The sequence below is a fragment of the Desmodus rotundus genome, chromosome 1 (assembly GCF_022682495.2).
Source record: "Desmodus rotundus isolate HL8 chromosome 1, HLdesRot8A.1, whole genome shotgun sequence".
Lineage (NCBI taxonomy): Eukaryota > Metazoa > Chordata > Mammalia > Chiroptera > Phyllostomidae > Desmodus > Desmodus rotundus.
Window position 1 is genome coordinate 109,712,145 of NC_071387.1, and position 18,603 is coordinate 109,730,747.

At 46.9% G+C, this 18,603-nt stretch overlaps 1 protein-coding gene across 1 annotated transcript in view; it reads left to right on the top strand.

The window, feature by feature from the left end:
- MRTFB (myocardin related transcription factor B) overlaps nt 1-18,603 on the top strand; it is a 293,387-nt gene that overhangs the window by 19,269 nt on the left and 255,515 nt on the right. The window lies entirely within an intron of this gene.

The following is an 18,603-nucleotide window of genomic DNA, read 5'->3' on the forward strand; positions in this document are numbered from 1 at the left end:
TTCATACTCTTCTCCAGAATGAGCTTTGGGCATGCAAGCCGGTGTCAGCTTCCTACCCACGTCTTTCACCCTCTCAGGAGTGAGTCAGGCACAGTTCCCTGTACCTTGCTCTCTCCAACTACAGGGACAACTCATCAAACTCTGTAGTGTCTTGAAGAAGCTGCTCCCTCAGACATGAGGGGCAGGAATAGGTTAAACATCTCCACTGTGTGTCTGTGTGTCTATGTGTCTGTGTGTCTGTGTGTCTCTGTGTGTGGGTGTTGAGAGGTGAATGACAGCATGGGATTCGCGCAAAAAAAAAAAAATCTTCCTAAAACCCTATCTTAATACTTACTGAGTCTTTTATATCCTCTTTGTGAATTAGGGATTTATGAAACTGGAAGGATTAGAGTTGCAAAACTAGTTCTAAAATATTTGCTTTTAAAACCTACATCTTCATCAGGTAATTCATTTTGCAATTTCGTGTCTACTTGATCTTGGTGTCTCGCCTTAACTCTCTAATTTAGCCTCCTGTTACATGTAAAGGGGAGATATTATTCATACTTACCTTGTGGGTTTTTTAGGAGATACAATGACATAATTGATGGATGTGAAGTGCTAAGCAGAATGCCCGACACTTACAAAGGACTCAGATATGTGCTAATATTATTTGCTCTGAATCCCCAGTATCCAGCTGAGAATATGACACATAGGAAGTATTCAACAAATGTTAATGAATGACTGGTAAATAACTAACTGTTTCAAGGCAGAAAAAAATCAGTGCTAAAAAATTGTATAAGCTGTGTATCGTGGCAACAATGAGGTGGCAGGTAATTCTGACTGGATGCAATCCAAGGAAGCTGCAGCAGGGTGGTGGTATTGGGGATTTCAGTAAACAGAGGAGGAAGCAGGATGGTCTGTGTTTGGGAAGGAGACCAACAGGGCTCTCAAAATCCTGTTTGATTATGGGCCCAGCCTCTGTGTGAGGGATCTTTCAGCAGCCGGTGATAGAAAAGTCAACTTTGACCAGCCTCCACAGCAAGGGGAGAAGATTGGCTTACGAAAGTGCAAAGTTGAAGAGTAGGGTCTGGCATCAGGACTGGCTGGATTCGGGAGTCAGATGATGTCACCAGGATCTGTTTTCCAGCTCGGCCTTCTCCCCGTGCTGAGTTGCCTCTCAGCCAAGCTCCCCACCCCCCACCACCCCCCGCCCACCGGAGCAGCACAACGGCAGTCCCCAAGGCTGCCTGCCTCCAGTGCAGATCCAGAGGGAAGCTTGCATGTCTTCATCCTAGCATTCCCAGCAAAAGTCCTGGTGTCATTGGCGTTCCCGTGGCCATGCCCGTATGACTCTTGCTGACGGGGAGTTATGGGTTTGGTCAGCACCAAGCAGTAAAACCAACAGATATGTACCCTAAATACTTAATTTTTACTACAAAAGACCAGGCTGTCACTAAACTGCCTGACTTCCAATCCCATCTTAACAGCTGTGTGACCCTGGACAACACACACAATCTCTCCATACCTCAACATCCTCCACTGTAGAATAGAGGTAACAGCCCTAGCCGGGAGGTTCAGTTGGTCGGAGCATTGTCCGATACACTAAAAGGCTGTGGGTTCGATCCCCGGTCAGGGCACACACCCAGGTTGCAGGTTCAATGCCCAATCAGGATGTGTACAGGAGGCAACTGATCAATGTTTCTCTCTCTCTCTCTCTCTGTCTCCCCCCTCTACACTTTTTTTCTCTTTCTCATCAATAAACATATCCTTGGGTGAGGATTAAAAAACAGAGACAGATTTTTGGAAAGATTATTGAGCTATTCCAGAGTGTTCAGAATAGTGTCTGCAATGTCCAGGCCAAGTGCTGAATCAATGGTAGCTCTCGTTGTTCCGTTGTTGACTTGACTCTGTTGCCCCATCGCTTGATGTGCGTTCACAGTCGTTCCAGGGTTTCCGCCCCCATACTGGTCTGTCCTGCTGATGTGATGACTCCACCCCTCAAGCACAGCCCTCGGAGCCTTTCAGAGCAAAGCCACACCAGGCCTGGTACGAAAATGGCCATGCGTGAAGAGGGCTCTTTTCATTTAAAGTGCCTGGCCATCCTGAGCGTGGCCATGTGGAGGAAACCAAGAGGAAATCCTACCGCTTGGTCCCTTCCCTTGGGGAGTTTGCAATCTAATCTAAAAGGCCAGAACACTCTGTCAAATACAGCCTGAACCGGGATGCATTCCCAGCGGGAACTGCCAAGCCGCCCCACCAGGGTGTTAATAGAGTGACATCCTTCCTCCTCGGCTCCTTCTCAGTTATAATGTGAATGAACATTTAGAAAAAGAGATGGAGACAGAATCGGGCAGAATCCCAATGTCTGACTCACCCGCTTTTTCCTCCCCTTCCTGGACCACGCTTAAAATGAAAAAAGACAACCCTTCCCCACGTAGTACCAGCAGGGTAACCCGAGAACATCCATTTAGCGAGTCTGTCCCTGTGAAAAGGACCTTTCGGTGACACTGAGCCGAGTGTATCCCACTCTATTTATAGGCACTGTTTGTTTAATTTGAGTCCGGTCTCTAAGAATAAATAATGAACTCATCCTGGGGACAAGCCAGAGCCTACAACTCTGAGAAGACCCGTAAATCCCTTCCCCTTTCCTTCTGGTTCTGGAAGGGATTCTGTAGTTCAAAGGTGAGCCATTTCTGTTTGCTGGGCTGGGGTGGGCTTGAGACCCAGGCATGTTTGGAGATTTGGTTTTATGGTGGTTTTTCATGATGGTTTGGGGGGAGTTTTTTCTGGTGTTTGATTTTTGGATTGGTGATTGAAAACAGATCCCAGACCTCACTGTTACCCCCAAAGGAAGGACAGAGACTAAATGTCGTGAGCCCTTGGCTGGTCACACTTCAGGTGCAAAGAGGCCCAGTAGGACGCAGGTGTCCCTCAGTAAGGAGAATGTGGCATTGGAGAAGGAAATCCCTCTCCTTCCAGTGCCCTCCTGCCCTGGTAGCAAAGACTGGAGCCCAGCTATCTCCTAAAGTATGGGGTCTTTATTTATTTTTTTTCAGAGCGTGTGATGAGGACCAGGAGCCCTAACTCGAACTTTAAGTATCTAACCCCAGAACATGGTACATGATAGTTCAAGGGAGCACTGTGTCTGGCAAACCAGTTTACGTTCCAGCCTTCCCCTGTGCGGACCTGCTGGTTTAGCGACTCCTGGAACCAGACCCACTGAGTCTGAAGGAAATAACCTAATGGGACCTTTGGGTTTGGATCATATATTTGCATATCACCACTTCCTCCACTCTCTCTTTCTAAAAATTTATCTTGAAGAAGGTAACCAGGCTTCTCTGGAAAGGGAAAGGACAGTGTCTGTTCATTTATTTATTCTCCCAATATCTGTTGACCCTCTAGTCTGTGCCAGGTACTATTCTAGGCACTGGAGATGCCTTGATGAATAGGACAGAGTGGTCATGTGGTGATAAGGTCTGATTCACATTGAAAAAAATCAGCCTCTTTGCTCCAGCTGACTGTGAGGCACTTTCCCAGCAGATCCTCAGTTCTGTTCATTTACCCATTCTTCCATTCAACAAGTCCTTATGAGGCATGCTTTCCACGTCAGGCACAGGGTGGGTGAGTAGCTTTACTAATCCGTTCTTACCCTTAAGAAGTTTGGAATCCAGTGGGGAAGATGAATGCCAATCAAATAATCACCTAAATGTCGGAATTATCACAAACGTTGAGGAGTGCTGTGGAGTTCAGGGTGCCATGTGAGAGCCAAAGGGAGGGATCGACCTGGCTGCACGAGCAGAGACTTAGCAACAACTAAGAATACTTGAGCTGCCCCAGACAATGTAGTGTTTACTGAGTACACAGACAGCTGATGTCTATCTGTAGGAGGTGTGTTTTCGAGTTTCCATGAGCTGTGCTGAGCCGTCCACACTCTCCCCTGATTGGCCTGAGGACTGTCACAGGCTGGCAGGTCTCGGTAGACGTGGGGAGAGTTTGTGTCCACAGAGAGCATGGGAGTTCGTTCAGAGTCATCAGCATGCAGAGGTTTCCACATTGACCTATGGGTCTGCAATGGACAGGGGGATAATTCTTGTTTTTTATGGGACATTCTTCTCACTCCGCCTCATGGAGTAAAGGAGTAACAATATCATCATCATGCGTTGTTTTCATGCTTTTATTTGTGAAAAGCGGTCTTGCCACCATACTCAGAGGCCTGGTTAGAAAGATGCCCCCGTGTGCCCTCTGCTGTCTCATGTCTTCAGATATTCACAGGCATTGGCTCTGGGAAGGGAGCTCCTCAAAAAAGCAGTTGGAACCTCACAGATATCTTTCTGTATTAATTTGGGTGCAACTTTGGGCAAATTCTTTCAGCAGAGAGCCCAGTTTCTTCATCTGAAAAATATTAGTGTACGTGTATTTCAGCGATTTTCAACCAGTGTGCCATAGGCAGGCACACTGGCATGCCACAAGAATTTTTAAAACATGCAGTACCTGACTACTTAGGGACACTGCCCTCTTTTCCCTTACATTGTCAAGTAAAAGAAATGACAACAGGCGATCTAACAGCCATCCAACGTGAATGAATCACAATTATACCTACTTTTTTGTCAGACAGACCAAAAATATACAATATATTTTTAGTGTGCCACAGAATTTTAGTAATTAGTTTATTTGTGCCATAAGATTAAAAAAAAGTTATCGAAAAGAACTGGTATATTTTATCTCTTTTATGCCCAGTGTTTTGCTAGGTACCATGTTAAAGCCAAGAACTGAATAAGAAATTTCCCTGCTCTCTAAAAGTTTTTCAAGGCCATTCAGAAAAGAATTTCATTCATTAATTTAACTAATATTGATTAAGCATCTACAATGTGCCAGATACCCAGCCAGGAGTTGGAAGTTCCACGCAGCACAGTCCTTACTTTGTGGCACTTACAGTCTAGTGAAAAGAGACAGATACTCAAGCCATCAATGAACAGGACAATTTCAGGTGGTTTCACAGGCTAGGCTGGTCAGAGAAGACCTCTCAGAAGGCATGACATTTGAACTGAGCCCTGAATGATGAGATGGAGCCAACTATGAAAAGATTTGAGGAAAGAGCATTTGAGATCAAGTAAAAGAGCAAGTGGGCCGCAAAGGTGATTGGCTTGTTTAAGGAATAACAGGAGCTGGTGTGGCTAAATGTGTAGCAAGGGAGCAAGTGATAGGTATGCCAGGGGGCAGAGTGGGAGTTTTATTTTGAATGCAGGGGGAGCCTTTGGCAGATAAACAGATGGCATTCCAGCCTGTACTTACCTATTTACCTGAGGGAGATCCTATTGCCTCAGTAAAATTTTGGGAGTGTGAGACCTCAGAGTCTTAGAACTCAGAACCCCAGGTAAACCTCTAGATGGAAAGAGAAGAAATTAATGTAGGCCTGGCTAAGAGAGATTAGTCACCCCTAATCTCAGGGGCTTTCCTGAGTAGGATGAAACTGCAAAGTGAATAAACCATGAAACGGTCTTCTGCTTATTGCTCAGCAGCCATTCCATCAAATCTCCTTTGGGAAACCACCGCTTCCCTGTTCTTGAGAACTTGGTTTGGAACAAGTTAGAATATTTTTTACCACCTCCCCCTAACCAAAGTTATTGGGTCAGGAATGGCCACAGAGCCCAGTTAGAATCAATAAAACACAAGAAGACATTTTTCTTGGGACCTTCTGGCAAAAAGAAGTTTCTTCTCTCTTCTTTGGGAGCCACCAGTATGCGGGTGTAAAGTCTAGAACTGTTCCTGCCATTTGTAATCATGGAGGTAGGTTCTGGAACTGCTGGAGGTTGTGGGGGAGCACAGCATGGTGCCTATGGTTGAAGCCAACATAACAGAAGGCAGAGCTAAAAGATGGAGAGAACCAAGGTCTGTGACAGAATTGAGCCCCTGGATCAAGCCTCACCTGAAGCCTGACCTATTGATAGGCTTTACAGTGGCCTCAGCCAATTAAACATTCTTTATTATATAAACCAACTTAGGTAGAGATTTCTGTGTCTTACAACATACAGAGCCCATATGATGCAAACCTCAGAATAGGTACCCAACAGTGCCAAGAGCCTCCTCTGCACCCCACGGCCTCTAGGAGGAAGTGCGCCTGTTCCAGAACCCAAATAAAATGCCTCGCCTCCCACTTCTCTATTTCAGGGTTTCCATGCCTCCCGTCACCATAGCACTGTGACTCTCTTGGAAAGGCAGAGGAACCAGATGAGAAGGGGCCTGTTTCCAGGCTGTGTTGCCACGTTTAATGGTTAGGGAGGGTGGGAGTGGGGGCTGGTGAGAGAGAGGCAGCTTCAGGCTTGACATTTCAGGATAGAGATAACAGGGTAAAAATAAACTCCCAAGCGCCTATAGTTGCACTGACTTCTCTTGCTTCACAGTTCTTATCTCTCCCTGCTTTGGGGACAGAAAGGTTCCTTTCAGGTCACAGCAAGGCTTGCCTCTCCCCAGCCCTGGATGGGGAGGAGGAAGTGTAGGTGGCTGGTTTACATCTGCCCATGCCTGCTCATCCAGCCCTGGGAAGTCGAGTGATTCCCTCCATCCGCAGCCCCACTTTTTATTTCGCAAACAATCTTTCACATCTTTGTCCTCATTTGATGCTCCAAGTGGCCAGGTGAGATGAGCAAGGCCAGGCTGGGGTCTCCATTTTCCAGATGGTAAAAACAGGGGGGCTCGAAAAGACGCAAGGTCCTAAGCCACACAGCAAATGAGTACTAATGCGTTCTGATCTGAACCCAGGGCCTTGCCCACCATTTTGTCTGTGGCCTGGGGTAAAAAGAGTTTGATTCCCTTTCTGCAGGTGCCGGGTACAGCCACATAGGCTGGGTACCACATGACTGCTGGGGGAGCCTTCACAACACCTGTGACATCATCAGGTGCTACCCACCAGCCCCGGCCTGTGGCCCCTCCCTCAGAGTTTTCACTCTCACCCATTCTCAGAGTTCTGTATGTACCGATGAGCAATCTGCTTGTTGACCTCAGACGCACCATTGGGATGATACAGGATGGGGCACCAGGCCTCAATTCTGCCACTAAGGTTCACAGAGGCCCCGCGAGCCTAGTGGCAAAAGTCCGTGTACGTGCTAGGACTGCTATAGGATTAAATAAGCTACTGCATGCAACACACTCAGCCTGTGTCTACTACGTAGCAATTTGAGAGCTGGGGCTTCCTGATGCAATGACAGCTTTTCCTGTGTTGGTATTTGTGTATAGCGACAGTGCCACTCACTGCTGTTAGTAGAACAGAGCCTTTGAGCTTTTACTCGGTGGCCAAGGATTTGCACTGAGCCATTTCATCAGTTAAAACTTGTGGTTGCAAGTGACCGAAACACTGATCCTAAGTAGATAACAGGAAAGGGTAATTGCTGGCACAGAGGGGAGCAGTAAAGGCAGCCAGGGGTGGAGGCTAACTTCAGGCACAGCTGGATGGGAGGATGGAAACGATACCATCAGGATCAGGTTTCTCTCTCCCAGTTTGTCAGCCCCTTTCCCTTACTGTTGGCTCCCTCCTCATGGTGGCAAAAATGGCTGTAGGAGCCCCCATGTCTCATCTTCTTAGGATCAAGGCCAGTGGGAAAGAGCCTGCTCCAGCATGCCCAGCTAGTCTCCGTGCTTCTCACTGCCCATCCCTGAACCCATCCACCCTTGTGGCCAGAGGAACGGAATGCCCAGTGGGAGTCGGGCCTGGATGGCGTGCCACCCCTAGAGTCAGGGGTGGCTCTGCTCCCACTCAAACCCCAGATCTGAGAGGAGGGAGCAGTGGTTGTCCAGAGGGAAATCAGGCATGCCTGCCAAAAGAAAAGGTATCTTTGGCAGCTGCCCACCCTCTATGGCCTTGTGTCCCATGGTGAACATTGATGAGTTGGCTTCTGTAATCTCAGGGAGCAGAATGAGCTACAACCAGGCTACAAAGCCCAGCTGAGTGGCCCTGACAAAAATAAAACTCTCATCAAGGCTGGCTCAGCGCTGGCTGGTGACCAGCTGGACCAGCTGACCTCAAACAGTATCTTTTCCTGAGCTTGACCCTGCCGGGTGCAGAGCCAGCATCCTGGACAGGAGGCTGACAAACTGGGGGCTTTTCCAGGCACCAGATCCCTGTTCCACCTCGATTACTGTTTACTCATTATGCGTCTTTCCTCGAAAAAGGTACCAGCCATAAACGAAAAGCCCATCTCATGGGGCACAGAAAATACTCACAATGGAAAACAACACTGTTATTCAGTGGCAGCTGGTTGCTGCTGCACGCTCCCAGCCCCAGGACTGCTGCCGCGGGCATGGTTAAATTGCTGCTGTGGCCGTGGTTAAAAGGGAACCTTAGCAAGTGTCAGGGAGGTGCTGACAGCAAGCCAGCACCAACTTGAGACTCAAAGAAATTAGGACAAAACAAATTAGAAAGGGAATAACTTTCCACCAGGTGGTTCCGCAGTGTTTAGCACTAGTGAGGTGCTGTTCCTGTTCATTGCCTGCACATCTAAAATTCTCTAGTGTGTTGGGGGAGTGCAGGGGAGTGGTGTGGGCCTCACATTTTACCTGTGAGAATATGATTACTACTAGTCAGTCTGTAACCACAAAGACACTTCTGAAGCTTCCCCTCTGTCCCCTCCTCCTGGAGCCTGCAGCAGAGAGGGGAAAGAAATGGATAAGAGAGCAAGAAAGATTTTTTAAAAAATAATTATGGCAATTATATATGCATTTCCAGTGAGAGATTCTGGGAATTTTTCCTAAAAGGCTGGAAAGAATTTCTTCTTTTGATCTCAATTCTGAGCCAGAGAAAATCAAATTAAGTAAGAAAAGCAAAAGAGAGTTCTCAGTGCAGGGGAAGGAGCAGGGCTGGGGCTGCTAATAGGGTCCTGGGGGAAAGAAAATGAAAGCCCAGATGTTGGCCTAGGAGGTGGGGCAGCTGAATGAACTAGGAGCCAGAGAAAAGCTGAGAGGAGGGGGAGGCTGTGTCCCCACATCTTTCCTTTGAGGCTCCTTCCCTTCCCTTGAGGGGCAGGAGAATGTCCCCCTTCGAGTGACAGAATCATTGTTCCTACAGCTTTTCCCACAGCCCACGTGGCCGGCCAGCCTTCAGCAGCAAGGGCCCTGACTCCCAGAGGAGCCCTGTGAGTCTCAGCCAACACTCAGAGCCGCCACAACAAGATCAGCCCGTGTAGGCGTGGGAGTTCTTTAAAAATCTTCCCTTTGAGGCACTGGAAGAAATGGTCCTGTCACTTCTCTAAATCTTCTCCCATGGTTGCTAAGCAGCATGCCTCTGCCCCCTCTCCACTTCCCTCTGCTGTCTCTCTCTCTCCACCCTCCACCCCCACACATGCTTGCTCACTAGGCTCTTCCCTGCTGCCTGTCGGTTGGGAAATCAGAGAACAGTCCCTGAGCCTGTGCCTCTCCGTGGGCCACAGCAGTTCAAGGGTGGAGGCCTGTGGAGGCGCCTCCCATCCTGCTCTGCAGATTAGGCCATTAGACCAACAGGAAAGACCACAGCTGGGCCACTCTGGATCCCCCAACAGCGCTGAGGGGCCCATTCCTTCCTCCCTGCCTCCCTCCCTTCCTTCCTCCTCCTTTCCACAAATAATACTGAACCTCTTCCATGTGTGGGGAGCCCTCAGGAGCATAGTGGGGAACACATAGGAAGCACTGAGCATGTGCAGCCTGGCCTGCAGTGGTGCTGAGGCACCCCTCCCTCTGGCCCCCTGAAAGCATCCTCTTGCCCTCACACAACGGTAAGGGCTGTAGGTTTTCCTGAGTGTGTCACAGGAACATCCAAAGAGGGAGTTTGCAGCCACCTCCCCAAACTTCCCTTGCACATTTCTCTTCTCCCAAAGACCTTCTCCAGCCTTGGGTCTGCTTTCTGGTGCTCTTCTGCCTGCCTCCCTGGGACACTCTTTCCCTGGTTCTCTGGCTCCCACTGCATCCCTTCTCCCTTACCTCTCCCCATCTGGTTTCTGTGCTATGCAGTTTATTGATCTTCTAGTTTTTGCCTTCAAGTGTGCAGGAACTTTCATCCACTGCTTCTAATACCTCATCAGTGCCCATCAGGAAAGGGTCATCCATTCAATTGGATCACCTGGACCCAATCTAGGGTGTGTGTGCAAAACAGTGCTCTCATCCCATTTAGGGATGATTCAAAGTATAAAGACACATAAGTGGTAATCCACAATTTTAAATTAATGTCTTCTCTGATGGGGAATGGGGGTAGGCTTTCAAGGAAGGGTATGCATGAGGGTGGGGGTGGGGGTAGAGAAGGGCGGCAGTAGGGTAACCAACCCTCCGGGTTTGCCCAGGAAGGAGGGTGTCTCAGGATGCAGTGCTAAAATCAGGCCAGTCCTGGGCAGATGGGGATGACTTGGCCACCCTGGCCTGTGCTGTATCTGATGCTTTATCTTTTAAGGATGGGTAGTGGGCATATGGCACTTTGCTGTATTATCTCTGTACCTTTTTATAAACTTTAAACATTTCATTGAGAGAGAGGGAGGAAGAGAGAGAAAGATCATTTCTTCACGAGACGTGCTCTGGGAGCACCTGAGAGTTGCTGATTGTGTGGGAACATCAAAAAAGATTTGGAGAAGGTACAGTTCAAGGTGAAGCTTGACATATGAGTGAGAATTCCTCCTGCACTTGCTATTTAGTTTTGAAATTATTTTCTGGTCTTTCTGAGTGGCTTCCTAAGCTGTTGGCTCCAGGAGAGCAAGGGCTAAATTTTATGTATCATCTTGACTGGGTCACTGGGTGCTCAGATATTTGGTAAAACGTATCTGGTATGTCTTTAGGTGTTTCTGGATGAGATCAGCATTTGAATCTGTAGACTGAGTAAAGCAGACTGACCTCCCCAGTGGGGGTGGGCCTCACTCAGTCCATTAAAGGCCTGAATAGAGTAAAAAGGCAAGTAAGAAAGAATTCTTCCTCTCTCCCTGATTGTCTTAGAGATGAGACACCGGTCTTTTCCTGCCTTTGAACTCAGACTTGAATTTATACCATCAACTCCAGCTTCCTGACTGTAGAACTTGGATACTCAGTCTCCATAATTACATGAGCCAATTCCTTATAACAGTCTCTGTCACATACTATACATGTCTACCTGTCCCATTGCTTCTGTTTCTCTGGAGAACCCAGACTAATACATCGTCTTCTTATCCCATCCCCAGTACCTGGCCCAGACCCCCTGCACATAGTAGGTGCTCAATATATATCTGCTGAATGAGGATACAAAATACATACAGTGGGAACTACATGGGGTGGGGACCATGCTGGTTCCTGGCTTGTTCAGTGACCAGAGAGAAATTAGTGGGACCAGTGTGCTGGGAGGGGGGGAATGGAGGGGTAAGCAGGAAAGTAGTCAGAGGACAGGCTACGTGGTGCATCCAAGCCGTGCTACAAGCCTTTGCCTGGAGACTAGAGGGGGAAACTAAAACACATGTGGGTACCAGGCAGGTAATGCAGTGAGGGAGGGAGGCTGGCTGTGAGGCAATAGGGACTGGTGGAGACTGTTCCCTAAGGAGCCTAAGGGGGGAAGGTGTTCTGCTCAGTCAGCTCCAGCCAACTGCAGTTATGCAGGAATAGGGTGTGGTGTCTCCAGTTTTTCATGCAAAACTTCCAAATTAAACACACACACACACTACAGGCCAAGAAAAAAATCCATCTGTAGGCCTCCAGTCCATGGAGGGGAGCCAAGCAGGGTTTTTAAGGCAGGCCTGTGACGTGATCCCATTTGAGTTTTAGTTGGATGGCTTTGGCCGCTGAGTGAAGGGTGGATGGGAGGAGGGTGGTAGCTGTGGGCAGCAAGCCGCAACTCCCAAGATCTCAGAGAAGCCAGAGGGCTTGATGGCAGCCCTAGGCCCTGATTTCTGGAAAACCCTCATTTAGGGGAACAGGGGAGAGTGGCCCAGCTGGATACCAAAGAAATCACGGGGAGTGGAGAGAAGGGACTATGATTTCCCTTTTATTCCCAAAGCCACCTATCCCATTCTGTCCTCACCCACACTGGGCCAGGAAGACCACAGGTCAATAGAACAGATGTGGCCACAAGCTATCCCAAAGGACCACAGAAGTAGCTAAAAGTGATGCATCACTTTCCAGGCCAAGTTATGACCACAGGAAATCGCAGCGGGGTAACTGCAGGTCAGTCAGAAGTGGAATGAACAGGGCCTGTGGTCTGATCTGCCTGGGTGCCATTCAGGGGCGCTGTGATTAGGCTGTCCGCACTGGCCAGGGCATAGCCCATGGGGCCCCGTCGGGCCCTGCCTCCATGCTCTCCTTCCCTGTTAGCCACAGAGGCTTTGGATGGCATTGAGACCCAAACCAGGTGCAGAGACTGCAGCCCTCCCAAAACAAACCAGCCAAATCCCAGAGGGAGCAAAGAAATGGCCAACTGCCAGAGCTCTGTGCAGGGACATTTGGAGGAAGCTTCAAGCCCCAAGCTCCAAGAATGCGCTTCCCGGGTTCTGTTCAGTGACTGGAATTACCTCCATGGGAGCCATTCCCCAGCAGTCCTACCTCTACCCTGGTCAGCTACCCACGCAGGCCCAGCTCTTCACCAGGTGCTGGGCTGCCATTGGCAGCAGTGCTGAAATGCTCCTGGATTTGACCTGTCAAGAGACTAGGCCAAGGCATCCAACCTTTCAGTCTCTAAGAAGGGCTGAGAGAGCCCACCCAAGTGTACAGGGGAAGATTGCAGAAATACACCATCGTCCCTTCCTGGGCTCCTGGGGGCTCACTGTGTCTTGAGAGCCTCCAGGAATTGATGAACAACAGCTGTGAATACAGAAATGCCCTGTAGAGAATGACAGAACCAGCTCAGTTATACATTGCTTGGTTTTTAAAATTAGTAAAGGGTGCTCTTTCTACGGGCCTTTTCAAAGTAGTGAGGAAAAGAGGAAGGAGGGTTGGGCCCTTAAAATCACTTCTACTGAGCAATTTTTGGTTGATGGCCAATCACAGGCCCTGGAGGGAAGGAGCCAGCACAAGATGGGGCAGGAAGGTGAGTGAGGCACAGGCAGGCATACCAGGCATGGAAGCCAAGCACATTGTGAGGGCTTTTGCATTGAATCCGCACCAATTTTGAGGAGTAGGCATTATTTTGCCCATTTGGCAGATGGGAAAGTACAGCTCAGAGAGGTTAAGTAATTTGCACCCAGCCATGCTGCTAATGAGGGTGGAATCGGAATTCAAACCAGGGGCTGACTGGGTGCAGAGCTTAAGCTCTTTGCTGCAGAACTCCAACCAGGGGAAATGATGCTCCAGAGATCGTACCCTGCTTGGTTTATTCAGTAGCCATCCACCGAGTGTGGGGACCTGCAGGGGCCAGCTCTCCTCAGTCCAGCCCTGTGCTCACCCAGTGCAGGGGTCCCTGAGGTCAGCCTCCTGCATCAACCACATGTCCAGCTTCCAAAGGGTTAGGGAATGTCCGTGAAATTTTTTCACAAAGCATTTCAAGCAAACAAGAAAGATATACAGAATATCCGGAACACCCACATTCTGTCACCAAACTTAAGAAATAAATGTTACAAATACAGTTTAAGCACCCTGTGTCTCCCTCACTCACTAACCACCCCTCCCTGGTTATAACTACCATCCTGATTTGTGTGCTTTTCATTCACACGTGTGTCTTCATACATGGGTGGGCAAAAGTAGGTTTACAGTTGTGAGTACACAAAGCACCGTTTATTCTTGTATTATTATTTATTAATTATTGTATTATTTTCCATTTGAATGGCTATAAACCTACTTTTGCCACATCTTGTATTTTTGCTGCATTTGTAAGTGTTCCTAAATATAAGTGTTGTCTGTGTGTGTCAATATTTTTATATGAACGGTATCACGTATGTATCTATACACAACCAGGTTTTTGTAAACAGTTTTATTGCTACTATACAATGCACTCACAACATACACAATTCAATGGCTTTTATTACATTCACAGAGTTCTGCATCCATCACCACACCCAATTTTAGAACACTTTTATACCCCAAAAAGAATACTGCCACCCCTCTCTGGCCATCACTCCCAATCCCCCCACCCCCTCAGACCTTAGCAACCATTGATTTCCTTTCTGTCTTTATAGATTTGCCTATTCTAGATATTGCACATATGAAATTCTATTTATAAATGGAATCACTCGCCTTTTGTGTCTGACTTCTTTCCCTTATTGTTTTCATGGTTCATGCCTGTGGTAGCCTGTATTGACAACTAGTATTTTATTGTATGAACAGACCACACTTTATTTACTGATGCAGTTGAAGGACTCAGGGGTGGTTTCCACTTGGGGGCTCTGATGAGTAATGCTGCTATGACCAATGTGTGGACGCGCTGTCATTTCTCTCCCACACACCCAGGAGTGGACTTGCTCAGTCATACAATCACCCTATGCCTAACTTTTTGAGAAACTACCAAACTGTGTTCAGAAGCAGCTGCACCACTTTACATTCCCACCAGCAATGTATGAAGTTTCCAGTTTCCTGTATCCTTGCTGATACTTACTGTTGTCTGTCTTTTTTATTATAGCCATCCAAGGGGGTATGAAGTGGTGTTTCATTGTGGTCTTGATTTGTATTTCCCTAGCAGCTAATGACATTGAACACCTTTTAGTGTGCTTATCAGTTGTTTGTTTATCTTCTTTGAAGAAATATCTATCAGATTCTTTGCCTATTTTTAAAATTTAGTTATTTGTCTTTTAATTATTGAGTTGTAATGGTTATTTATGTATTCTAGTTATAAGTCACTTATCAGATATATGATTTGAAGTTTTCTCTCCCATTCTGTGGATTATCTTCACTTTCTTGGTGGTGTCTTTGAATCACAAAAGCTGTTCGTTTTGACAGAGTCTAATTGATCTATTTTTTCTTTTGTTGCTTGTGCTTTGAGTGTTACATCTGAGAAGCCACTGCCTAATCCAAGGTTATGAGCATGTACTGTTATATTTTCATCTAAGAGTTTTATAGTTTTAGCTCATTATTATGTCATCTTCAAATCAAGATAGTTTTACTTCTCACTTTCCAATCTGGATGACATTTTTGGTATATACATTTTTCCCCTGGCTAGAATTTTCAGTACAATATTTACTAGAAATGGCAAAGGTGGTCATCCTTGTCTCGTTCCTCATCTTAGGGGGAAAGCATTGCCTTTACCAAGAATAAATCAGACTTTAACTATGATGTTAGCTCTGGGTTTTTTATAAATGCCCTTTATCTGGCTGAGGAAGTTCCCTTCTATTCCTAGAATGTTGAATGTTTTTACTGTGAAACATGTGATTTGGGTTTCTCTGTTAACATTGATTGTGAGATTTATCCACAAGTCACTGAAGTTTGTAATGTCTACTTTTACGGAAGATTTCGTAGGGGAGATAGAGAAGGTTAAGTCATATATCATCCACCTCTTTTAATTACATCTTCCTTATTTCTCTCACACCACTCCCCAAATGTCCCAGCCACAACTCTCTCCCCAGGCAAACTCTCTCCTCTCTCATCCACTTGCTCACCAGAGGGCTTTCAGCAAAAGAAAATTCTCCACTTCATCCATCCGGGGACAAGTATAGGAGAGTGGGAGCTCCACAGGAGTTCCTGAAGGGGGGTGCCTTTGAGCCTAGATGAGAAGAATGGGTAGGACAACATCTCCTGAGCAAAGGTGTCTCAGGTTGTGCCCTGTCATTAAATGAAACTGAATGTAGGCCCTAATAAGGTCCAAGTAGTACAGACTTGACTGTTATTACAAGGATCTTCTACTCATATGATAACGGCATCAATTGTGTCTATAGACTCCGTGTCAGTTCTTGTCTCTAGAATTGTCCTGTCCAATACAGTAGCCACTAGTCACATGTGGTTATTTAAATGTTAAATAATTAAAATGAAATAGCATTAAAAATCCAGTTTTCATTTGCATTAGATTCATTTCCAGTGACCAAAGCCACATGTAGGTAGTGGTTATTAGAATGGACAGCACAGGTATAGAACATTTCCGCCATCACTTTGGAAAGGTCTGTTGGACAGCACTGTTGAAGTTCTAGAGAGAGGGGCATGGACTTACAGAAGATGGCTGAGGAGCTTGAGGCAGACCCGCAAGCCCTGGACATAGGTAAAGGCAGCCAAGCCTGGAGGTTTAGTAGGCTGCATGCCAGTTCTGGCTCTGCCACCCCCAGTTCATTGGACAAACTACTTCTCCCCTCTGGTTTTCTCATTGCCAAGAAAATAAAATCACTGGGCAATATAATCCTAGGAGCCCATCCAGTGATCTACAGATTCTATGACTGTTTAGCCAGAAAGGAGTATATTCAGATGTTTCTTCCAGATGTAGAGAAAAGAGCCTTGGACTGGGAGAGAGAGCAGCTGGTTCTGGTGCTACCCAGCTGGACAATCATGGGCAAGTCATTTAACTTTCCTGAAGCCCATTTCTGCATCTGTGAAGGGGGGACTATTGGGAGGATGAACTGAGAGGATGTAAAGGAAAACACTGAGAGAAAAGAGCAGGCATCACAGGACACCACTAGGTCAGATAAAGTGGGGAAGTTCAAGTAAACAAAGCTAAATGGGTTTATTTGCTGCAGGATTCCTCGGAGCTTTAATATTCTAAAAGCACGTTATATGCATCTCTAAGCATTTCCCAACTTGATAGGATCAGAGAATTCCATTTTGTTCTTTAATTCTCCCAAGGGGTGCCCATAGGCATTAGTAACTGTTACATGGAATGCTCGTGGGAACCAACATTTACAGAGATGGGATACTTCTCTGCTGTAACTTGTATTGACGGTTGTCACCCAGAGTCACCTCTGAAAAATGCATGACCTAAGGAAGAATTTGAAAGATCTGGGTTGGATGACATCATAGAGATTGCTTAGAGTTGAGGCAGCCTGTAGAGGAAAGCAGAGATGAGAGGGAAGAGGACACATCTAGGGAAGGAAGTTACAGAGTGGCCGAGAGAAGCTATGGTTACTGAATGCAGATAAACTACACGCCAGGCTCTGACCTTGACATTTTCACACTCATCAGCTCCCATCCTCGGAGCAACACTGTGAGGCAGGTTTTACATGCATCAGCGGGTAGTGCCATGCCCATTTCGTAGATGAGGAAACTGAAGTTCAGGGAGGAGAAGCAACTTATACACGTTTCAACATGTAGTAAGTGACAGAGCTGGAATCTGAGCCCAGGGCTACCAAAGCCCCATATCCTGGAGGTTAGTAGGCTGCCTTCTACTTCAGGAAGCCTAAATGTGATGATGCTGGACTTTAATTTTGCAGCTTCCCAACAAAGATGATCCAAGAGGCCCCGAAAGTAGAACTGAAATCAGTTTTTCATCCTGGCCACGCGCCATCCCTCACTCCCATGGGAATTCTGCAGTTAGGAGGCCAGTGTTAAGCCTGAGATCTGGGGAACTTCTATCCCATCAGAACCCTCTAAGTGAAACACAGAGGTACTGGCTGGCAAGGTGGGAGCCTGGGCTCCAGCAAAGGATGAGGGGGCGTGGCCCAGAGCACCGAATTCTGTAACTGTAGAGTGTCCCTTGGTGGATTGTGCAATCTCCACTTTGGGACCAGATACTGATCAATTGCAATCAAAAGCAGTTGTGCTGATTTCTATTTTAAAAACATGTAACTTCTTAAGGGCATTGACCCTGTGTCTGTGGGATCAAGTCAACACAGCAAACAGCAGCCCTCACGTCATGTCACCAGCACTTCAGCACTGAAAAACAGGACGGCAGGTTAGGGCCTTACAAAAATTGAAGAGGGCAAAACATGGTAAATACTGGGTACTTGTGACTGTTTTGGCTGAACTCGAAAACAGGCATCTTTCTTTACAGTTAATTAGATAACTCAGCTGCGCTTACAAGTGGACTCCCCTGCTCCGGCAACCACCACCATTTGTTGGACGTGTGTTGTAATCTTGCCTTTAAACACAACCACGTGTATGACATCTTTTGTTTTCTCTTGGTCATTGGACTGGAAAACGGTTAAGACAACATCTGCTTTGCCTTCTGATTGACTCAGGAGAAAAGAGCCGGTCTCTCTCTACCGTCCTTCAGATCATGCCTGGAATATCGAGTTACAGCTGCTAACACTTTCCCACTCCCTAAGAATCTGATCCTGAACATGAGTTTTCTCCTGGAAACTCGGGTCTCACTCACTCAAGGACCAAACTTCCTGCTGATCTCGGCTCCAGCCTGTGAAGCCCACCCTCACACATCCTGTGCCCCTCCAATTCACTATTGTAACCTTTTGATGGTTTGTTTGTTTTTTTTAGTAGTATTCAACCCAACTTCAAGTTATTTTATTTTCTCTTTAGCTCTCTTGTCTCCACCCTGAGAATATTCTCTTCAGGCGGCAGGACCCATGTCTATCAGCCATGTACCCCCATTTCTGTAGGGCCAGGAACATTTAGTAGACAACTCAATGAACATTTGTTAAATAAACCATGGTGTTCCCCAATTTGGGTGGAGAATAAAGTAAATTTAACCATTTTGTGAGAAAATTACTGCCTTTGCCACCATTTCAATTCTTCTAATAACATCAAGAGTTTGGGTGTTGATGTGTCTCTAACATCTCTGTGACACTTGCTATTATTCCCCTCTCCACCCACCCTGCCACCTATTTTTTTTTTTAACAGAAAGAACATCTCTGGGCT